The following is a 25,855-nucleotide window of genomic DNA, read 5'->3' as shown; positions in this document are numbered from 1 at the left end:
TGCATTTATTCTCCAATTGTATCATCAAATTCTTTTTTGTTAAGACCCTCTTAACCTCCATGACTATTGTTGTCCTGTTTGGAATGTTCAAGTCTTCTAGTTCCTCCTTGGTCTTGGAATTCAACAGCTTGATAATATTTTGTGCCTCTTTTAGTCTATGCTCCAAATCTTCCTTTGTGTTTTGTATTGCTGTTTTGACTCTTTGCACAAGTTCTTCATGCTCAAAAGTAATCTGAATTGAAGGCCACATATATGTTATGTTGGCATTTATATTATGCCAAATACTATTCTTAGCCTCTGCCAACATCTGAATGAGAAAGGACTGGTATTCATAATTATGTATATGCTAGATGAGCTTGTAATTTTTCTATATTTCTGACAAATATGCATTGTTAGTTTTAATTTTATTGTCCTCCTTCTATGTTAATGTTGCTGACAATTTCTCTTTCTCGGCCTGAATTGATGACAATTCATCCAGAGCTCTGGTAAGCTCTTATGTAGACTCTGAAGTTGTGGTACTGTAACTGTGCCGGATGTAGATGCGCCTGTTTCTTCCCACTGTTCTTTTTCTTGAACCAGTGCTTCCATTCCCCGCTCCATCTTTTGTATCTGTGCATTCTGCTCAACCACTACTTCCCACTGTTCTTTTTCTTTGACCAGTGCTTCCATTCCCCGCTCCATCTTTTGTATCTGTGCATTCTGCTCAACCACTATACTAAATAATTTTTCTTACTCCATTTCTATATTAGCAACTTATTTAGCTTAAGGATGTTCTATGGAGGGTATCTATAGTTGCTTCCTCAATGCTTGAATAATTGCCTCCTTGCTCTTTATGAGCTCTTCTGCTGCTTTGATATCCTTAGGGTTATGTCCTAGCTTTATGATCAAATCTTCTAGAGGTTTGATCTTGTTTTCCTTAGAAAATGATGACATATTCTCAATCTCTAACTGAGAATTCATGTTATTCAAGGATGATTGTAATTTGGAAGCAGTCATGGCTGAACTAGTAAGTGTTGAAAATATTAGTTCTCCTGTTTTCTTGTGCAAATCGATTTGATCGATTTCATGTATCTTCCAGGTATCGATTGAGAAAATGGAGGTTTTATAGTCTTCAACACTCTTGGGAGCCGTACTAAAAGTTCCATAAAGGCCATTTGGCACTGTCCTTTCTCTAAATCGAATGCAAAGAGTAATCTATGTTGTGTTTTAGTTGTCTATTTCTAGAACTCATAGTAGGTGTAAGCCTTCAAAGCTTCATTATTCAATTTTATCTCTCGATATATTGAAAATATACTCTGCTGAGTTGAAATTTGGGAACTGGATGATACTGGAGACTAGACTGTTGTTTCTACAGTAGGTGACTGTACTGTTTATTCTATTTGAGTAGGAGTGATAGGAGTTCTTGACAAAATCATTGTGGTTGTTTGCTGTGTGTCCCTTTCCTATGGAGTTTCATCTTGGATAGTAATTATCTGAGGCTTAAATTGAGGACTGACCTAAGGATATGATTTTTGAGCAGTTTTGGGTCCTTCTTTTTCCTTTTAAAAACAATAAACTCTGCATCTTGATTGTCAGAATCAGTAGGGGACATGGCTTACCTTTCCCTTTTGCCCTTCTTTTCCTTGGGAAGAGGTGTCTACATGGGTGATTGACTAACCAATTCTTCTTCAACTTCATGTAAAGTATCCTCTGTCCATTCTCTTGGTTAGCATCTTGTTCAATTTCAGGCCTTGGCGTGTGCATAGGAGGTACTCTTCTGTTCCAATCTGAGCTTAGAAATGATGCCTAGGGGATCATAGGACCAAGACAAACTAAGCTTGAATTCCATCTCACTCAAAATAACATCCACCTCCTTTTCTATAACTGTGGTGTTGATAATATAGGGACCTATATGAGCCTTCAGTTTGCACTGTGCTTTCTTCTTGTAGAAGACAAAATGTAGCTCATCCATATTTAACATTTGCCTAGTGTATTGTAACTCAAATATTCTGACTGCTACAAACACTGGAACCCTGTAAGGAGGTAATTCCGACCCATAAACTCTAATCTCAGTGTAGTTCTGGTATAAATACCAATATTCAACTTTAGCTTGTTATGACAAGTGTAAACATTTCTTTATCTTTGGTGAAATCCTTAGGATTAGATCAATGCTAAACAAACATAGTGAGGTATGTAGAAATTTGTCAACAAAATCAGTATAATAATACTCCTCTGAGTTATTTCTAACTAGAGAAGTCTAATGAATCATTGACCAAGGGTTTCTTTCACTATCTATCTTCTGTAAAGGGAACTTAAACCTGTCTGGCTGATAATATAGCATAAGGTAAACTAGCATTGACTGATACTTAAAGACACCTTTTGCTTTGAAATTTACAAACTGGTCATGGATTGAGTTGGCAAGAAACTGACTATAATTGAAAAGAATTGATGGTTGTTTGCCAACTACAAAAATAGATAAAAATCCTAACACTATCTCATCTACCTACTGATCACTATAGTAAGTAGTGGGGTTACCATAGAAATTACCTGTTTGGACATTTCAGGGAAAATTGAGACTGGATATGGGGGATTTGTCTGGGGTAATTCAACATTTTTTGGAAGGAAACACTCAAAAATTTGGGCTCTCTGAGGGAATGTTAGTTTTTAATATAATTCCATTAAGACATCGACATAAAAGGAATGATGGGAGGCCTGATATTCAATTTGCAGGGCCTGGCAGATACTTTAAGGGGAAATGGAGAAAATAACTTCATTGTTATGGGAAATAACAACCTTTTGACTTGGCAAATATTGGAGATGGCACCAGACAAAGAATTCAAGGAAAAAGTGAGTTTGGGGGAAGACAAACTGAGGGAGAAGGGATTCCCAAATACTCAAGTCATCACTTTTTTCCATGAAATTTTGCTTTGCCCAGTTGTGGAGCTCGTATAGGTCAAATTCAGACTGGGCCTTGACAATCTTATATTGGATGTCTATCAGGGGAGATTTGTCAAAATCTGGGACTGGGGGAATGAGGGGATTTGACTCTATAACTTTTCCCTTCCCTTTTTGGTTTGACATCATGAAAATAAAGAAGGCTAGTGGAAGAAAAATAGTAGAGAAAAGCTTGATAGGAAAAGTATGAAGAATAAGGTTACCTAAGGAAATTGTTGACTGTGCACAGGCAAGTTGCTGTCGGAGGCTGGAAATTGGTTACAATTTGTTCTTCATCTTGTGGGATTAATGGCGAGCTAAAAGAAATGAACTATTGGCATCAAAGGATTTTTCATAATAGTCGAATTGGTTGTATGATAGCCCAATCACCGTTTATGGAGCAAGAGGAATTTATTCGTAAAACAGATAGACCACAAGAATTAAATGAAATAAAATTAATTTGGGATTTCATGGCAGATTTGAACGTTGAACAAACATATGACATGGAAGGGAGTGGCATGGTAGGACAAATGGAGGAAGTGAAGTTGTGGGGGTAATGATTATGTGGCGGGATATGAGTGGTGAAGGGGGAGACACATGGCAGGAGAGGACCGGTGGAGGGACGAGCCACTGGCGGGAGACGAAGGTGGTATTTTGAGGGGCATGTAGGTAGTAAGTGGTATTTGGAGGGGACCCCCCGAAATGCCCCAGGCACCACCACGTTGGCCCAGGGGGTTTCGGCAAAAATGACTTTTTGGTCCCCCCCCATCGCGTTAACTATCGGGAGGGCGGGGGGAGGGCGAAAACACTCCTTCGCTATAGATCTGGGTGGGCTTGATCATGACCATTGACTCCAACACAACATTTATTCACAAAACGACAAAATAGCCTTTATCGTATTGTATTATATCAAATACATTAAAAAAATCAAATAAAGCATAATAACCAAGGTTTAAAACCTTATAATATTGACATTTTTGGGATATAAAGCAGCATTTTGATTGGCTCGCTATAGGGGCTCATCATTTTTTATCTTTTTTGAATCTTTTAATTATTTTTCTTTTCTTTTACACACACCCACCCCCCCACCCCCACCGACCCCACCCTCGCCCCCCCGCTCCCCACCCCCAAAACACACACACACACACACATATATATATTTTATCCCCTATTTAATTTTCTCTTTTTCTTTTGTAATTTTGAAAATAATTTCTAGAATGGAATCATTATTTACAACATCTCATAGGAGAAAGTCAACAGATTATCATCAATTGATCTTATAAATTATAGGACCCTAATAGTGGCACTAATGGGGATGACATCCTCCCTGTGAGGTGTCAAGAACATTGTAGATCAATAGCCTTTGTCCATTGGGTACCCTGTTCTTATTCTGTAACTGAATTGATTAACTATTGTTATTATAAATACTAGCAGCAACTCATCAGAAGCTTAGGGCCTTCTTTGCGGGCTTCAATTCCTGATGTTAGCCACCCTCACTTGTAGTAGAATGATAAAATGATATTTACAATGACATGTATGAAAAACTTATCTATCCTTGAGTGAAATAGTGCTTGAGTAGTCTACCATTGACAGGTCCTCCTGGCAGTCCTTCTCCAGTCAAATATTTCAGCAAGAATGCATTGTTACCTCAAAAAGCTTCAATTTTATAGGGTCCTTTCCATAGATTGTCAAATTTCCCATGCTTACCTTTCTCTTCATTTTTGGAGTCCCATCTCAAAACAATATCATCTATTTTAAAGTCATCTTCTTTGGTCCTTCTGTCATGAATCTTCTTGATTTTGTCTTGAATTATTTGAGTTTTGTTGTAGACCTCCTCCTTGGTTTGCTCCAACTAAATCTTTTGATTTATCCTTCTTTGTACACCATTTGGCTTCACTTGTGATTCCTGTAATAATTTTGGCACTGAGATTCCCAGAGAGGTGGGAAAAATTGCATCCACTCCATATACTAATTGGAAATGAGACATTCCAATAGATTTCTTGGTGCTAATTCTGTCAGCCCATACAACATTAATTAACTTCTTATGCCAGAATTTCTTATTTTCTTGCAACAATTTCTTTATAATGTTGACTAAACTCTTATTAGAAGATTCAACTAACCCATTCCCTTGAGGATAATAAGCAGTAGAGTGTCCTAAATTTATGTGATACTTGTGACAGAAATCAATCATTTTCTTTGATTTGAAAGTAACAACATTGTCAATAATGATTTTATGTGGACATCCAAATCTAGAAATAATATTACCTTCTAAGAACTGAATTATGATAGAATCTGTAGCTTGTCTGGTTGGAATGGCTTCAATCCATTTGGTGAAGTAGTCAGTAGCTGTGAGGATCCATTTATGTTGAGCTGAAGATCTTGGATGGATTTCTCCAATAAAATCTAAACCCCATTGTTGAAAAGGAACCTCCACTAAAATGGGCTTTAAAGGTAAGGGAAAAAGTTTTCTCTTTCCTTCAAAGATTTGGCACTGATGGCATGTTGAAACTCTCTTATGAACATATGCAAACAAGGTAGGCCAATAAAAACCAGCCCTCAAGATTTTGTTGGTTGTGGCTTTCTAGTATAAATGTCCTCCACAGTCCCCTTGATGAAAGTCTTCCATGACTTTGTCTATTTCATCCTTCAATAAATAATTCAACAAAATACCTCTAGTATCTTTCCAATACACAACCTGATCTAAAATGCATAATTTAATAACCTTTAACTTGAGGAATCTAGCTTTGGTCTTTGTCAAACCAGGAGGAGCTTGTAAATTTTGTAAAACATAGACAATATCTACATACCAAGGAGAGTTAGAAAATGTTTTAGATACCTGTGGATTCGCCAACTCTTCCTATTCATCAAGTGAAACTATAAAATTTATGTTCAGTGCATGGAAATTTGACTCAGCCATTAGCCTAGCCAATCCTTGACCTTCGATGAGTTTAGAATGCCTTATTTCAATGCCATATTCTAAAATTATTGCAATCCATTTACCTCTTTTCCCATCTGGATCTGTCTGGATGAGGATATCTTTCAGTACAACACTTGGAACAAATGCAATTATGTGGGAATGTAGAATGTACACTCTAAAGTCTTTCAGTTTCTTTACTAAAACAAAGACTTGTTTTCCATGATATTGTACTTTAAGGAGGCATCTCTTAAAGCTTTGTTGAATAATGCTATAGGTTGTTCATGTCCCTCCTTGTTTTTCTGCAACAAAACTGATGCAATAGTTGTTCTAATGAAAAAGAGAAAGTCATGAAATCTTTAGTAAAATCAGGGCTTGTTAAAACATGAGCACATGTCAAAGCTACCTTTACTTCACTGAAAGTTATTTTAGCCTCACTATTCCATTTTATCTCAATATCTTTCTTTAGCATGTTTGTGATTTCTCTCAAGATGTCGGCCAGGTTTGGAATGAATCTTCTTAGGAAATTGATCCTGCCAATGAAAGACTGAATTTATTTTTCTTTTCCCTGGGAGGATCAATCTTCATTATGGCTTCAACTTTGCTGGGGTCTATTCTGATACAATCTTTTGAAATAATGTGACCAAGTAGCTTTCCTTCTTCTAAACCAAAATATATTTTTTGGGGTTCAAGGAAATACCATATTTCCTGCATTTTTCAAAAACCTTCCTTAAGTGCAGCAGGTGATCTTCATATGTTTTGGAAAATATAGTAATGTCATCCAAATAAATTACAATAAATTTATCCTTCACATCAGCGAAAGCAATATCCATTGCTCTCTGGAAAGTGGCCCCTGCATTCATAAGGCCAAAGGGCATCTTGACATACATAAAGGTCCCCCAAGGTGTTGTGAAAGCTGTTTTATGTTGATCATCAGGATGTACCAGAATTTGGTTATATCCTGAAAAACCATCCAACAAAGAAATTATGCTGGAACCAACTACTTTCTGTAAAATATGATCCATTTTAGGTAGAGGGTAGTTATCCTTGAGAGAAACTTTGTTCAGATTCTTGAAATCCACACAAAGCCTTATTTCTCTTATCTTCTTCTTGGTTGGCACTAGATTTGACACCCATTTTGAAAATCTTAAAGGCATAATGATTTTGGCATCAAAAAGTTTTTTAACTTCCTTTTCTATCAAAGGTAGCAGAATTGGATTTACCCTCCTTAATTTCTGCTTGAAGGGTTTTTGGTCCTCTTTGATGGGGATGGTATGTTGTATTATACTTGTATCATATGCTTTTAGATCTTCATAACTCCAAGCAAACACATCAGAAAATTATTTTAATAGATCAATGTACTTTTGTTTTTCTTTGGGAGGCAAGGACTTGGACAGATTTACAATCTTAGGATTTTCCTCAGTACCTATATTACAGTTTTCAACCTCAAATTCTATAGGTTCTATCTTTGGATTTTTGGCTACATCATTGCTATCGGGAAATCTAGTGTCCACTCGAAGCTACTAGTCCCACTAACACTGGTAGCTATTTTAGAAACAAACAAACTAAAACTACTTTCGTTTTCCTTTATGAGAAGTAGATAAGAGGGGGAAAAAGGACACCAACCTCACTCTTGCGCTTAGTTCCTTGCTTGGTTCCTCTCCCTTCTGACAGATCCTTGCTGCTTTGCCTTCGTCTACCCAGCTTCAAAGAGCACCTGTGGAATCAAAGCAGTATAATACTATCGAAGAAAAAAGATCTACAACAATAAACAATATAGGATCAGATATATATTGACCACACAAATGCATATATCATCAAACATACAAGAATGTGGAGGAAAACCTGAATAGCTTTATTAATATCAAGAATAGAAAAGAGGATTATAACTAATTGTTCTGACCCAGCGTCATCCTCCCAGCACGAAAGTCCTTCTTCACCTTACGAAAAGCTTAGATCACCCAACATTATGATGTTCCACCAAGAAACCAACAACACTTCCTTACAAGATACAAAATTCCAGCCTCTCACCTCTAGATCTTTGGAATGAGGGATCCATATATAGATGATTACAGGGGGGTGAGTCAGCTTCTAGGATTTTGATTAGTGTCTTCTCTCCGATAGTTCTTGAGTCCACTTGGAGATCTCATTGATCTCTTACTCATCCTTGGGCTATTCTGAGAGGCAAGTGTCAGAGGAGAAGTTTCTGGAAGATTCCATGATCATCCACCTCGCAAACTGTCTTTGCCACTTGTCTATTCTCATTCATCGCACCCTATAGAAGGACTTTTCAGTATGAATCGCACCTCCCATGTGTAGTAGGTGCGATGCATCTCACCCTCAGCACTGAGCAATCAGTATGGTCCAGTTTTGACCATTTCTGAGTAGTTTTGCATGGAGAACTTCTGGGAGATGATGTAATCAGCTGACCTTGTTTCTTTAGGGTATGAAACAAAACTTTTAGGGACTTAGAAGCCCTTGGTTTATGGACATATGTGATTGGGGTTGCAGTTCCCAAATATGTCTATAACAACCATTAAAATCAAACAACTCTTCTAATGGCACCAAACCTCTTGGTAACACATTTTATTTCAATTGTAGAACCTCAAGTTCTTTTGGAATGGCATCAGTCTCATTTAACACTATTTCATTTATATCATCATCTACATAGTTATCTGCATCAATATGTACTTTCTCAAACTCTTCTTTTAATTGCAAAAAACTTCCTATCTGTTCATCACTATGAAAAACCTGGCAATATCTAACATTTGTTGGCATTATGACACAGATTTGGCACTATGACACAGGTGTTGTCCTTGATGGCAACTCACTCTGATGACAGATCACAGTTCAGACTCACAGAATGAAGAAAGAAAGGTATACGCAGGTTCCCCATTGACCAAGCCGCGTGTACATGTGGGTTAGCAGACCAAAAAGAGCGTATAATGTACACACGCACTTTCACAGAAGGAAAGGCGCTTACATGATGGAAAATTAAGTTTTGGTCCGTGGTATTTGATCCATGGTATTGGTCCAAGGTAACTGATCCGGCGTGTTGACCCCAGGTATTTGGTCCAACGTATTGGTCCTAAGTGGTTTTGGTCCATGGTATTGAGTAAGGCCTAAGACTATAAAAGGAGGAGAAGTTCATTAGGCAAAGACAATCAAGTATTGAATATCTGATGAAGAGCAAGATCTAGCATACATGTTATTGGGTTATGGTGCATAGCTGGATCTGAACCAAGGATGAACCTTAGCGCTTGATGAAGGATAAGATCTAATGATGGGTCATGATCTTAAGGCTTGAAGTGAAGTATCTTTATGTGGTTTTTGATCATTTATCTGAATAAATGGCACATGTTGTAGTCTGTAAATATGATGATCTGGGTATAACTGAAGTCTGAAATTGTTGTAAAGTTTAAATCATCATTTACAGATCTGTACGTAGGTTCACTTTAGAAAAGGCGCATATACATGCTGGTTCTGCATATCAAAACAACGTATACATCTTAAATTTGATTTGCAGATCTGTACGCAGGTTCGCCTTGAGAAAAGAGCGTATGCACGCAGGTTCGACACATTGAAGTAGCGTATACCTCATAAAATATGTTTTAGCTGCTTCTGTTTGTTGTTGCAGTGTTCTGAGTTCTGGTTACTGTGCTCTGGTTACTGTATTCTAGTTACTGTATTCTGGTTACAGCATTTCGAAGAGTGATTGATTGATTCAATTGTGATTGGTGCAAAGGAGATTGGTTGATGCAAATATATTTGATGTTTGATTGATGTTATTGATCGATCCAGTCTAAAAATTTATGAAACATGGTCCCTGGAAGAAAAGAGAAGGCTGTAGCCTTCCGTAGGTCGGCACCTACGTACTAGTACACATATCAGCTAGTACAAGAGCTAGCGGGTTGTAGCTCCCTTCCAGGAGAAGCTGGAGAACGAGAGAAGGTTGTATCCTTCTGCAGGTAGAAGCCTGCGTACTGGTATAAGACTGCACCAGTGCAAAAATTGTAAAAAGAAGTTTCTAATTTAAAAAGAAGATAGAGACGATTGCAATAGGTGGTTTTCACTCCCATTGGGTTTCCATCTTATATCTTGTGTTCTTGTGTGTGATTGTCTGTTTTGTTTTTACTGCCCCTGGTTACTGTTTATATGGTTTTGATGCACTGATTAAAGATCAACATATGATGAATTAACTGAATCATGAGTCTGTAGGATATATGCTAGTTGCCTTAATCACAGTTGCGTATACATGCGAGTTCCATTAACAGAAGTAGCATGAATCTGATAATGAAAATGAAAAATTATTGACTTGCTAATACTGATTCATCCCCCCCCCAGTATTATTTCCAACAATTGGTATCAGAGCAGGACCTTTAGAAGAAGCTTGATTGCTTGAAGGAATATCTATCATCATGAGTAACTACGAAAGATAGGGATCCATTAGACCACCAATCTTTGAGGGGAGCAACTTCGTTTATTGGAAGGTAAGAACCACAGCCTATCTTCAATCTCTTGGAACATATGTCTGGGAAATCGTGGAAGGAGGATATACATTTCCATCAGCAATTCCTACAGATACAGTAGGTAAAAAGCAATATGAAACCAATGCCAAGGTTGTCAATACATTATTGGGGAGCTTATCACAATCAGAATTTGTCAAAGTTATGCAGCTCAAAACCGCCAAAGTAATATGGGACAAGATCGTCCTAAGCTATGAAGCAGACAATCAGGTAAAACGTGCAAAACTGCAAACTCTCAGAATTCAATATGAAACTCTCAAAATGCACAATGATGAAAGTATAACTAGTTACTTCTTACGTATAGATGAGATTGTTAATTGCATGAAGAACTTGGGTGAAGAGATAAAAGAAGTTACTTTAGTTGAAAAGGTTTTAAGATCCTTGTCTACTAAGTTTGAATCAAAAGTATATGCCATAGAAGAAAAGTGGGATCTTCAGACTATTACTATGACACAACTGCACGGAATCTTAATTGCTTTCGAAATGAGAAAAGGAGGTCCATCAAATATGAGAGAAGCCGCATTCAAAGCTTCAGGAAGAGAAGAACTCAATGAATCAGGACATATTTCAGAAGGAGAGGAAGAAGCAAACTTTGTCAAGAACCTTCAACGGGGTTCCGAAAGATTCAGAGGTAAACTACCCTTCAAATGTTTTGCTTGTGGAAGAGTCGGTCATTATGCTGCCAAATGTCCTCATAAAGATAAGCTTGATAAAGGTAAGGAATCTGCAAAATGGAATAAAAAACAAAGTGTAAGTAAGAAGAGCTAATATACGCATGAAGATAGTGATGGTTTATCAAATAGTGATGAAGATGAAAATATAAATGACTATAGACTTCTGATGGCTTTTGAAAATGATGATTTCCTGGATGCTTTAGATGAAGATGAACTTTATGAAGAAATCTCTAAACTCAAAATCTGTTTAGAAGAAAAGAATATGATTATAGATACACTGACATTCCAACTTGCTGAAAGAGAAAAACACAATGAAAAACTAGAATGTGAAATTATGGGTCTAAGAAAGGATATTGAGAAAACAAAAGCTCTCAATCTCAGATTTGCTAAAGGATCAGAAACCTTAAATGAAATTATCAAAGTGCAACGTTCTTCTCTGATAAAGACAAGTCTTGGATATACTGAAGAAGCATCCCAAACACAGAAGCCGTCAACCTCCACTAAAAGCTATCTTGATGCAGCAAAGAGCAGTGAACAGTTTGACAATTGACAACAAAGGCATAAAGCAGATCACCAGGTAAATCAGGGTCAATTTACTTCAAAGATGAACAGAAGCTACAACCAACCTTAGGTAAATCATACTCAATCTGTTTCAAGAATGAATATTAATAGCAAATACAATCACTAGGTCAGTAGATTCGATAATCGCAGGAACTTCTTTAATGGCCAATGTTTTTCATGTCATAAATTTGGACACAAAGCTGCTCAATGTGTTTCTTACAAGACCATCATGACTAGAGAAGCATGAAATCAGAGGAATGTGACGGGGATCATGAAACAGACCTACAATAACTTTTCTCTTCTTGAAAATGAAATAGAATTCTCGCAACAACTTCGGTCATGAAGAATCTGAATGCTGGAGTAAATTTCGGTAAACATCTTAGAAGAAGCAAACTTCATTAAATCCCAAAATATAGAGAAAGAAAGTATCGCAAACAGAAAGATGTGGTATAGCCTTGTATGCAGAAGGAAAAGAAAATCAGTGGTACATCAACAGTGGATGCTCGAAACACATGACAGGTGATAAAGGAAAACTTCAGTCATATAATGCCTTAGAAAAGGAAAAGAAGGTCTCTTTTGGAAATGACACTCCTACTGTCATAGAAGGTAAAGGTTCTGTTCTCTTAAAAGAAAAAGTTAAAGTTGGGAATGTTATGTGTGTTGATGGTCTAAAGCATAACCCGTTGAGTGTCAGTCAAATGCGTGATCAAGGAAATGAAGTAGTATTTCGATCAAATGGATGTGTTGTTCATGATCTTGATACAGGAGAAACCATGATCAAAGGTATAAGAACTCCAAACAACTTATACATACTCAAGGGAGGACAACAACAATGCTATCTAAGCAAAAATGATGAACACTGGCTATGGCACAGAAGATTGGGGCATCTAAGCTTCTCTCAAATAAGAAAAGCATGCAGATTCCAGGCTGTTCGTGATCTTCTTGATATCAACATCCCAGAAAATAGAATATGCAAATCATGTCAATTTGGTAAGCAAACTAGAGCGCACTTCCCTAAAAAGGAAGGATCAGCTAGTAAGCCTCTTGAACTTGTTCATACTGATTTATGTGGACCATCAAGGAAAAAGTCACCTCGTGGAGAGGAATACTTTATATTGTTCATTGATGATTTTTCCAGAATGTGTTGGATAGGGCTTCTAAAGCATAAAGATGAAGCATTTGAAAAATTCAAATCCTTCAAAACCTTGGTTGAAAATGAATTAGATTGCAAAATCAAATGCCTCAGATCTGATCGAGGAGGGGAATTTACCTCGGATGAATTCTTTTACTTTTGTGAAGAACATGGAATGAAAAGACAATTCTCCACCGCAAGGACTCCTCAGCGAAATGGAGTGGTAGAAAGGATGAATAGAACTGTTCAACAAATGGCTCGTGCTATGCTAGATGAGTCCGGAACTCCTGCAACCTTCTGGGGTGAAGCTGCATTCATTGCCATCACCATTCTCAACCAAGCAAATGTTCGGGTAAACGACGCTCAAACTCCACATGAAATTTGGTATGGTAAGACTCCTACTGTAAAATACTTCAAAGTTTTTGGAAGAAAATGTTACGTTAAAAGGAGTGATGAAAAACTTGGCAAGTTTGAACTTAGAGCAGATGAAGGAATTCTCCTTGGTTACTCTTCCCGAAGTAAAGGATATAAGTGTTATAATAAAAGAGTTGGGAAAATTATTGAAAGTATTGATGTTGTGGTTGATGAAGCATGCAAAATCCAAAGCAGGTAAAAACCGAAGATTGTGGAGAATATGAGGATTATCCTCCCACAACAAATCAGACTAATTCATAAGAAGAAAACAATGAGGCACCAGAAGAACAGATAACGACAAAAGAAAAGACTCCATCCAGGTATGTTCAGAAAAATCATCTAGAGACTCAAATTTCGGGACAGAAAGAGGCAAGTGTGTAGACAAGAAGAACTATTACAAAAGCTTCAAGCTATCTAGCATTGCTTTCCTCCATTGAACCTCAAAATGTAAATGAAGCACGCAAAGATGAATGTTGGGTCAAGGCAATGAATGAAGAACTTGAGCAAATTGAAAAGAATAATACTTGGGAATTAGTTCCTAGACCTCATGATAAGAATATCATAGGAACCAAATGGATATTCAAAAACAAGTTGAATGAAAAAGGAGAATTTATTAGAAACAAGGCCAGACTTGTTTGTAAAGGATATGCTCAACAAGAAGGTATAGATTTTGAAGAAATTTTTGCACCTGTTGCTAGACTTGAAGCCATAAGAATGTTCCTTGCTCTTTCTAGTTTTCAGAAATTAAAAGTATACCAAATGGATGTAAAATCTGCCTTTCTTAATGGAGACTTAGAAGAAGAAGTATATATTGAGCAACCAGACGGATTCATTATTGGAAATGATGCAAAACTTGTATGCAAACTCAGAAAGGCTCTCTGTGGTCTAAAACAAGCTCCAAGGGCCTGGTGCTACCATCTTGACAAATGGCTCCATCAACAAGGTTTTTCAAAAGGATCAACTGATAGCAATCTATATACAAAGATTGACAATAATAAATTGCTAATACTTGTTGTGTATGTTGATGATATCATTTTTGGTAGCAATGAAGAAGCCATGAGTCAAAATTTTGCTTCGGTAATGCAACAAGAATTTGAAATGACCCTGCTTGGTGAGCTTACATATTGTAAGTGCCACGATTCAGACTAATTACATTTTTTTTTTTTTTAGTTAACAACAAATACAACCAGAAAAGAAACGCATTGAAATTTCAAATTTATTTAGCACACACATTCCTGACACTCATTTCAGGAAAACATATCATAACATTTACATATGTTTAACTAAGATCAATAGTAATGAAATACATGTGTACCGTTCACCAGAAGGCGAGACTCTGCTTGCTCTGCTGTTACTGGTATTCCCTTGTAGCCGGTCACCTCCGCGAGTGAATGATGACGCACTTGATCCGAATGCGAAGACCCACCGGTTAACCTCCCAGCCAACTCCTTGGGTACTCTTCTTCTCCACGGACCACCGAGCTGCAATGGGGTTGTACAATGGAGGAAAGCACTAGCTGGTAGAGGAGAGCACACCTTGGCTCAAGAGTCCCCTCTCTAAAATCCTCTACCTCACCAAACTCACTATAGCTTCGTAATCACTGCTCTGACATCATCTCATCCATCCAACAATAGGGTTCCCAAAAAAGTCCCTTCTCCCATGGCTTGCCCCTTCTTTTATAGGAGTCCTCATAGGTGACACTTGTCATGTCATGCATAATTAATTATTTTTTTATAATTCAATAGCTTGATTATTCACCCACCCATGTGTCATTCTCACATCAAGGGTCTCCCAAAATTATTTACTTAAATTTTTATTTAAAACTAATATTTTCCTCACCTCAACAAGATTCCTATTTCTTCTCCTAGTTGTCTCTTTATTCCCCCCTTTTATTCATTAATTTGTGTTCATTACTTGAAGTCAATTAATGAGTCAAGATTTTATCCCCAATCTACTCCCTAATTTAACTCAGGTTATCTCCTAGATGGATATTCTTATGTTGGTTGTTGACATATGGAGCTTCTCTACATTTCTCTAAGTTTAATTTATTATTCTCATTTTAATTCACCTTCCTCTTTTCTTAATTAGGTTAATTAGTTTAGGATTAATCTTTATCCTTACCATTATGTTTGTCTTTCCCCTTTTTCCTAATTAAACCACATAATCTTCCTAGTATTTTCCAACATGGGAAGGGTATAGTTTTTAAGGTACTCTATTTTAATTCTTCCTATGATCCTCCTTATTCCAAGTTTTATTTTTGAATTAATTACATTGGTTTCTAATCATCATTTACCCTTGATGTAAATTTACCTAGTTTTCATTCCTTGCTTATATTTATTTATTTTTAATGATTCCAAGGATGCCAAGTTTGGTTGTGCCCTTCAAGAACTTCCCTAGAAGTTCCAAGGGTGCCACACCTAGTAGTTTATTTGTGATGTCAAGGGTGCCAGTTTGGTTGTGCCCTTCAAGAACTTCCCTAGAAGTTCCAAGGGTGCCACACCTAATAGTTTATTTGTGATGCCAAGGGTGCCAAGTTGGTCGTGCCCTTCAAGAAATTCCCCTGAAGTTCCAAGGGTGCCACACCACTTGCCCTTCAAGCATCCAGTGACTACGAGGGGAAAGTATAGTGCAACGTCATAGACTACTATCATCTCTTATGTTGCCTGCTATAGTGAGATTAATGGTGTCGGGGATCAAGGGATCCGCCTTGATGCGCGCCCCCGGTAAAGTCCTCATGAGTGACCCAACTTTGGGACCTGCCCTCATGGCATCGTGATCTTCAAGGCGAAGGTGTTTCAACCCTTCCAGCCCAAGTCACGGCGGAAGTGCTAGTGGGTGAGATCAGGGACTCTGTCCCACCCCTCCCATGTAGTTCCATCCACCTGTACAACCCCATCACCCATATGTGGGTCATTCAGTCAAGCAACTAATTTGTGTCTGCAACCATTAACATATCATCAGAATATAGTTAAACATATATGGCAGATTTCAAGATCGACTTAGACTTTAAAAGATAAAATAATATGAATTTTCATCAAACCAGGTGTCATCGACATGTCATATGCGAGTGCCTCTGATGGTTTCCTGCCATACTCAATAATCATCAGTAACAAGGTTTCTCAATGTTAGTCAATTTCATAATAGCATCATTATCAATTCCTGGTCATTCACATCATTGTCCATTGTAAGTCTGAACTAAAGGAAGTAGGTAACATAGGGGACACATCCCTCATGGCTATCATCAATAATCATCAATGGAAACATACATATTCATTAAGCTATCAACATCGTAACATCGTAGAAATATACCTATCCATCAAATTTATCCTCATTATGCTTTTAGTAGAGCGCATACATATTATTTACTACCCTCATCATAAATTCAAATAGGGACCAACTTAACTATTTAATATTGTAATCATCAGAATACTGATAGATAAGCTACATAACCATTCATGCTATCATAATATCAATGGAAAGCATTCATAAACATCACAACCATGAATATCTCAATCGCTAATAATAGTGTCATGGGTCCAGATCCTCAATCTGAGGTCCTCGAAGGATAAAGTGTCTAAGATAATGTCGTATTAAGGTCAGGAAACTAGAGTGGGCACTATACATGTTATGCTCTTAACCTGCAAATCAATACCCAAGCGAAGAAAAGATACCGAGAACACAAAATATGCGAAGAAAATATACCCAGAACACAGAATAACAATGATTTTATTATTCAGAGAGAAATGTTCACAGGCCTCTTCGAGGGGGCAACCTCCAATAGAGCAGAGCTCGATTACAAAACAAGACACAATGCTCCTCGCAGGGAGTCTCTATCCTTTATATATGATTCATACATGCAATACCACGAGCCAATATCGTGGGTTTTATTAATACCATCTATCTAATACTACCGCCCATTTACCATCTAACTAATACTACCGCCCATTTGCAACTAACTGTGGTCCCGTAATTAATTGCGGGTTAACCACTTACAAATATTAATATGGGCTTTATTGACTCTTGACTATGACGTGATCCCATGACATAAATAAGGGGGTTAGGGTGGGACCCTAACATGCCCTCCCCCTTAAGACTAGCCTTGTCCTCAAGGCTGAAGCTGCGGAAACTGCTGAAGAATAGCGGCTGGTTCCCAAGTTGCATCTTCCGGCGAGGTATCTTTCCATTTGACGAGGACCTCCTTAATCATGCGGCCGCGCAGGTGCTTGTCTCGAGTGTCTAGAACCTGTTCAGGTTGAAGCCAGATTGATCCTTCTTCATCCAACTCAGGTAGACTGGTTTGAACTCGGAAATTGTTCCCAATCACTTTCTTGAGACACGATACATGGAAAACTGGGTGGATTTTTGCTGTAGGTGGCAAAGCCAACTTGTAAACCACTTCTCCAATGCGCTGAAGTACTTGATATGGTCTGTAGAATTTTGGAGAGAGCTTTTGACAGCCCTTGTCTTTGAGTGATGTTTGCTTATATGGTTGCAGCTTCAAAAAGACCTGATCCCCTTCTTGAAATTGGCGCTCTGAGTGATGTTGGTCAGCCTGTTGCTTCATACGGTTCTGAGCTTGATGAAGATTCTCGCACAGGTGGGCAAGCATGGTTGCACGGTGTTGTAGGAGTTGATCCACGGCTTGTACTTTGGAGCACCCCGTGAGATAAGAAGTGGGGGACGGCGGAAGTTGTCCATAGACTGCTTCATAGGGAGTCATTTTGGTGGTGGCATGATAGTTGGTGTTATACCACCATTCCGCCAGAGGTAACCACTGTACCCAAAGGTGTTGTTTTTCTGAAGTGAAACACCTAAGGTAGGTTTCTAGACATTTGTTGACGGCTTTGGTTTGACCATCTGTTTGCGGATGATATGAAGTACTGAGTTTGAGTTGAGTGCCTTGTATTCTAAAGAGCTCCTACCAAAAATTACTAGTGAAGATTGGGTCGCGGTCGGACACAATAGAAGTGGGCATGCCATGCAATTTGAAGATTTGATCCATGAAAGTTTGAGCAACCAAAGTGGGTGTGAATGGTTGGGGTAGGGCGCAGAAATGAGCATACTTCGACAGTCGGTCCACAACCACCATGATGACTGATTTGTTCCCGGACTTTGGAAGACCTGTAATGAAATCCATGGAGACCTCCATCCAAATTGACGCCGGAATGGGCAATGGTTGTAATGTGCCTGGTGTGTTGACGGTTTCCCCTTTGTGGCGTTGACAGACGTCACATTCTGCTACAAAAGTAAGGATGTCCTGTTTCATGCCGGTCCAAAAAAATGATCTTCTGGTGCGAGCGTATGTCTTCTGAAAGCCCGAATGTCCTGCAATGGGGGATGAATGCAATTCTGCCAAAATGCGACTTTTGAGGGTGGATGTTGGTGATATGACGACTCTGTCCTTGTAGCGAAGAATATCATTCTGCCACGAGTAGCCCTTGCTGGAATTAGGATCTGCCTGTAATTGAGAAATGAGTTGGGAGAGCCCGGGATGTGAAAACCATTCCCTGCGAGCCTCTTCAATCCAGTCTGGAATGGGGAGGGATATTGCGAGCAGAGTACTTTCCTCCTCAAATTGGCGCGACAATGCATCTGCTACCCTGTTGTCTTTCCCTTTCTTGTAAATGATCTCATAATCATATCCCAGCATTTTGGCTAACCATTTATTTTGTTGGGGGGACGATAGGCATTGCTCCAAAAAATATTTAAGACTGTGATAATCTGTGCGAATTTGGAAACGTCGCCCCAACAAGTAGGGTCGCCAGGTCTCAACTACATGTAAGATGGCCATCATTTCCTTCTCATAGGTAGATTGGCCCAAGTTCTTCCCACTTAGTTGTTGGCTGGTGAAGGCCAATGGTCGCCCTTCCTACATTAAGACTGCTCCAATACCTGTTCCCGAAGCATCAGATTCAATGACAAATGTTTTGGTGAAGTCCGGTAGTGCTAAGACCAGAGTGGAACACATGGCGGTTTTGAGAGCGGTAAATGCCTGTTGTGCTTCTTCGTTCCAAAAGAAGGAATTTTTCTTTAGAAGTTGCGTCAGGGGCTTCGCTATGCGGCCATAGTTGCGGACAAATTTACGATAATAGCCTGTGAGACCCAAAAATCCTCTCAAGCTTTTCAAGGTCTTAGGTTGAGGCCATTCTTGCATTGCCTGGATCTTTTTGGGATCAACCTTGACACCTTCACGCCCCACAATGTGGCCTAAATACTCAACTTCTTCCATGCCAAACACACACTTAGACATTTTGACAAATAGTTTATGCGTGCGAAGCAGTTGCAAGAGGATATCTACATGCTGAAGATGTGCTGCCCAAGTGCCACTATAGATGAGTATGTCATCGAAGAAGACCAGGACAAATTTTCTGAGATATGGTTTGAGGAGGTGATTCATAAGGCTCTGAAAAGTAGAGGGGGCATTACAGAGACCAAATGGCATGACCAAGAACTCATAATGGCCTTCATGAGTTCTGAAAGCTGTCTTGGGAATGTCGACTTCCTTCATGCGAATTTGGTGGTAGCCTGAGCGAAGATCCAATTTAGTGAAGAATTGAGCCCCATTGAGTTCGTCCAGCAAATCGTCAACCACTGGGATGGGAAATTTATCTTTGACTGTTAACTTATTGAGGGCCCTGAAGTCTGGACACATCCGCCACTCCCCATCTTTTTTGAGGACCATGACGACTGGAGATGAATAAGGACTAATTCTAGGACGAATGACACCTGCTTCCAACAATTCCTTGATGATTTTTTCTATTTCATTCTTTTGGGTGAACGGATGTCTGTATGGCCGCACATTTGGGGGTTGGGCCCCTGGAACCAATGTGATGCTATGATCATGTTCCCCTCGCGAGGGTGGGAGTTCATGAGGTTTGTCAAAGACCATCCGATGTTTATTCAAAATCTGTTGCATCTTAGGATGAATTGGCGAAGACATGGTGTCTACTACCTGGATGGCATTAAATTGAGCTACCACTCCATGATGGCCCTTTTTTAACAATTTTTCCATCCTATGCGAGCTTATGATAGAGGGGGCTCCCGCCTGTAGTCCACGGAGGGTATGTGTGAAGTCGTTCTGCTTAAAACTCATATATAACTCCTGGAAATCCATTGTGATTGGCCCAAGAGTGCGGAGCCATTCCGCACCGAGGACAATGTCGCAACCCCCCATGTGTATTGCAAACATGTGGGTTTTCAAATGATAATCCCCCATTTGAATTTTGACATTTTCACAGCGACCTTCACATTTCATTGTGCCCCCATCTGCAATCTGGACTTGGAAGTTAGAAACTGCACGGACAAAACAATGTGCTGCTTCAGCGATCTTTTGGTGGATGAAATTATGGGTACTTCCACTATCAATCAAGACTACTACTGGGCGATGTTTAAGAAAACCCCTGATTTTGAGAGTTTGAGGGGAAGAAATTCCTGCCAATGCATGTAGCGAAATCATTGGTTCATCAGATACCATCTCCTGTTGGTTATCTTCTTCGGTAGCCTCTGGTTCCTCAAGTGGTGGATCTTCCTCGGTGGAGCTGTAGTCAGTGGCATCTATTTGAAAAACCTTGTGCTCTTTGCATTTATGACCCGGGGAATATTTTTCATCACAGTAGTAACATAGTCCTTGCTTCCTTCTTTCGGCCATTTCTGCCGGTGACACCCTTTGAATCTTAAGTGTTTGGGTCATATTGGGAGCCTGTGAGGGACGACCTTTAGCAGGGAAGTTGGGGCGGCTGGATTGGGCTGTTAATGCACGTTCCACCTTACGGGCTACCTGGCAAGCCTCGGTCCAAGTGGGGGGGTGGTGGAGTAGAACCTGAGCTTTGATGGCTTCTTTAAGACCGCTGATAAAGCATTCCATGTAGAACTCATCTGTGAGACCCTTAATGCCGAAGGCTAAAGCTTCAAAAGCAGTCATATATTCCTCCACTGTACCCGTCTGTCGAAGCTTAGTGAGACGCCCCAAAAAAGAGTCTTCCTGTTCAAAGCGACTGCGGAGAGTTTTGGCAAATTGGGCCCAATTCTGAAAATGTCCATTGCAGCGTTGATGCCATTCCTTCCATTGCCATCTTTCATTGTCCAAGTACATGGTGCCCACCATAAGCTTAGTTCCCTCATCTGTGATATGATTCAATTGGAAATACTGCTCCATTTGTGCTAGCCATGTTGACGTGTGAGAACCATCAAATTTCTGCATATCCAACTTGGGAGGACGCTGACTGGGTGGTGGACGGGAGTGCCAAATGTGAGGAGAGTGGCTAGACTCACCCTCATGGTAGTTATGGCCATTATACCCCTCCTCGTGGGCTGGCTCCTTGCCTTCTGGGAATGCCTGCTGTATCTGGTTACTCATTCCTTTAAGCTGAAGTTGTACGAAGCTACTCATTTCTTGAAGCTCATGTGCGATCTTGGACATAGCCGTTTCGAGGGTCTCCATATGGTTTTCAATTTTGTCGATCTGTTCATTGGCCATCGCTTGGGCGCGAGTTTCTACCATACACCAACCTGATGAAAATTTGGGACCGCCTAAAATTTTTTACTAAGAAATTGAATGGTACCACCTTGCTCAGCTCGTCGTCCTGATACTGATGGGCTAGGTCACCAATAAGCGTCCCGAAAGATCTCAGACTCTTTTTTTTTTTTTGGAAAACTCCTAACAGAGTTTTACTCCTTCCTGATCAATACTGCAGTCGCCAAATCCTCAAAATGTCAATACCGCCAAAAGTCCTGCCAAAATTATATCCAGGTACAGGAACCCTTCCCAACTACTCTGATCTGGTGAATCTGAGAGATCTGAATGGTGGAACAACTGCTGCTGCTGATCTGAAATATCCGATCTGGTGGATCTGAATGGTGGACAACTGCTGCTGCTGATCTGGAATATCCGATCTGGTGGATCTGAGAGATCTGAATGGTGGAACGACTGCTGCTGCTGATCTGGAATAGATGATGTGTGATCCCCGATAGAAAGGGAACTATGGTCGTGGGGAGTGTCAGGTGCTACAGATCGCAATATACATAAGGGTCTGACAGTAGTACTCGGCCCAATGTTTCAGGGCTCTAACTAAGGAGGATCGACTGTACCCTTAGCCGTACAACCTGACTACCCTATCGTACGGGCGAGTAATCTCTCCGAGTGCTGTTCTCGGTGTACTGTAGCAACAAGATGGCCGAAGGTTTATCTATGGCGAGGTTTCAAGGGAGCTAGGGGGCTTCCTATATACCCAGAGGGTACGTGGAAGACAGTCCGTGCGCGGTTCTGTCTAATGCGCTACTACTCGAAGGGGTACCCACAGGGGTTACAAGGGAGTCCAACAGACGTGACCACCTCTTGTATTTCCTGCGTGCATGCCTCCCCAAATCCGCAGGTTTATGCGCTTAACGACAGATCCCGTGGTTTAAAGACGCCGGAACACGTCTCTAGCCTAAAATTTTTTTTGCTAAAATTTGGAGATCCCACCGAGCCCTGGAAAGTGCTCTGATACCACTTGTTATGCTCTTAACCTGCAAATCAATACCCAAGCGAAGAAAAGATACCGAGAACACAAAATATGCGAAGAAAATATACCCAGAACACAGAATAGCAATGATTTTATTATTCAGAGAGAAATGTTCACAGGCCTCTTCGAGGGGGCAACCTCCAATAGAGCAGAGCTCGATTACAAAACAAGACACAATGCTCCTCGCAGGGAGTCTCTATCCTTTATATATGATTCATACATGCAATACCACGAGCCAATATCGTGGGTTTTATTAATACCATCTATCTAATACTACCGCCCATTTACCATCTAACTAATACTACCGCCCATTTGCAACTAACTGTGGTCCCGTAATTAATTGCGGGTTAACCACTTACAAATATTAATATGGGCTTTATTGAATCTTGACTATGACGTGATCCCATGACATAAATAAGGGGGTTAGGGTGGGACCCTAACAACACATATTTTCTTGGTCTACAAGTTCAACAAAATAACGAGGGCATTTTTCTGTCATAAACCAAATATTTCAAACAGATCTTGAAAAAATACGAGATGGAAGATTCGAATCCAGTATGTACCCAATGATAACAAGATGCAGTCTCAGCTCAAATGATGAATCAGTAGCAGTACACCAACCAACCTACAGATCCATGATTGACAATCTGCTTTATCTAATAGGTACTCGACCAGACATCATGCATGCAGTGGGAATAGTTGGAAGATTCCAAGCAAATCCAAAGGAATCACACCTTCAGGCAGTCAAAAATATTTTCAAATATCTTCAAGGAACACAAAATTTTGTTTTATGGTATCCTAGAGATACAAATCTTACACTTCATGCATATACAGATGCAGATTGGGCAGGAAGCGTTGATGACAGAAAAAACACTAGTGGTGGTGCATTCTATATGGCTTCCAGATTAGTGTCTTGGTTCAACAAGGAACAAAGTTCAATTGCATTATCTACAACTTAAGCACAATATGTGGCTGCTGCATCTTGCTGCACACAAATCCTTTGGATGATGCAAACATTGCAAGACATTCAGATCACATGTACTCCACCCATCTCCATTATATGTGATAATACAAGTGCCATCAATATTTCAAAGAATCCAGTCATGCATTCCAAGACCAAGCACATACCCATCAAATATCATTTTCTACATGAACAAGTGCTTGAACAAAAGGTCAAATTGGAGTATGTTCCCTCCAAAGAACAAGTTGTTGATATATTCACCAAACCACTGCCCAGAGAGACATTTGAATATCTCGAACAGAAGATGGGAGTAGTTGATGCATCATAATGCTGTTAAAACTTATTTGTTTAAGAGAAAAGTGGTTATATGCGAGTTTCATGAAGCGTAACCGCGTACATACGCAGGTTTCTGTAGATACAATCGCATATATGTTGGTTTGAAGAAAAGCAGTGGGCCAGACTCAGGATAAAAGGAGTCTGATATGGGTATGACAGTGATCATCTAGCATAGGTTTAGGGGCAACATATACTTATAATAATGCATTGTTGGCATTATCTTATAAGATCTTGGTACAAACTCACAATTGTTTTTGATTCAGGTGGAACAGGTTTAGGGGGAGATCATGGTTACTGGTTTGGATGCTGATTAATAGATGTTGCTGATGACTATCATGGTCTTGTTTCAGATATTTGGTCTCTATGTCATGTATATTTTTTTTAATGTCAAGGTCGTAAAACGACCTATTTTGTTACCCCACTATGCATGGGATTGATGATGTAATGTTCTTGTTTTGACATGTATAAATAATTGGTATATCCCCACTTGGTTGGGTGGATGAGTCAAACTTGGTATATCCCCACTTGGTTGGGAGATGGATGTATGTATGAGTCATTGGTGATAGGAAGGTCATTTATGATGTATGTATAGAGTCATGTTCTTCTTTTAGAACATATTTTTGCAGATATTCAGGGGGAGCATGGAGCTCAATCAACACACTTTAGCATATCAGAGAAATCTGCATAAACTCAGGGGAGCATAACCCTTTTCCCTTGATGACAAAGGGGGAGAGTGACTTGGGGTTGCCATCAAGTCCAAAGGGGGAGATTGTTGGCATTATGACACAGATTTGGCACTATGACATAGGTGTTTTCCTTGATGGCAACTCACTCTGACGACAGATCATAGTTCAGACTCACATAATGAAGAAAGAAAGGTATACGCAGGTTCCCCATTGACCAAGCCACGTGTACACGTAGATTAGTAGACCAAAAGGAGCGTATAATGTACACATGCACTTTCACAGAAGGAAAGGCGCGTACATGATGGAAAACTAAGTTTTGGTCCATGGTATTTTGATCCATGGTATTGGTCCAAGGTATCCGGTCCGGAGTGTTGACCCTAGGTATTTGGTCCAAGGTATTGGTCCTAAGTGGTTTTGGTCCATGGTATTGAGTAAGGCCTAAGACTATAAAAGGCGCGTATACACGTTGGTTCTGTATATCAAAACAACGTATACATCTTAAATTTGATTTGCAGATCTGTACGCAGGTTTTCCTTGAGAAAAGAGCGTATGCACGCAGATTCGACACATTAAAGTAGCGTATACCTCATAAAATATGTTTTACCTGCTTCTGTTTACTGTTGCAGTGTTCTGAGTTCTGGTTACTGTGCTCTGGTTACTGTATTCTGGTTACAACATTCTGAAGAGTGATTGAATTATTCAGTTGTGATTGGTGCAAAGGAGATTGGTTGATGCAGATATATTTGATGTTTGATTGATGTTATTGATGGATCCAGTCTAAAAATTTATGAAACGTGGTCCCTCGAAGAAAAGAGAAGGTTGTAGCCTTCTGTAGGCCGACACCTACGTACTAGTACACATATCAGCTAGTACAAGAGCTAGGGGGTTGTAGCTCCCTTCTAGGAGAAGCTGGAGAATGAGAGAAGGTTGTAGCCTTCTGCAGGTAGAAGCCTGCGTACTGGTATAAGACTGCACCAGTACAAAAATTGTAAAAATAAGTTTCTAATTTAAAAAGAAGATAGAGACGATTGCAGCAGGTGGTTTTCACCCACATTGGGTTTCCACCTTATATCTTGTGTTCTTGTGTGTGATTGTATGTTCTGTTTTTACTACACCTGGTTACTGTTTATATTTTTATGATGCACCGATTAAAGATCAACATATGATGAATTAACTGAATCATAAGTCTGCAGGATATACGCTAGTTGCCTTAATCACAGTTGCGTATACATGTG

Source organism: Pinus tabuliformis, chromosome 5_1 (genome assembly GCF_031772625.1).
Source record: "Pinus tabuliformis cultivar Carrire ecotype Pingquan chromosome 5_1, CPIR1, whole genome shotgun sequence".
NCBI classification, from domain to species: domain Eukaryota; kingdom Viridiplantae; phylum Streptophyta; class Pinopsida; order Pinales; family Pinaceae; genus Pinus; species Pinus tabuliformis.
Note: the sequence above shows the minus strand (reverse complement) of the source record.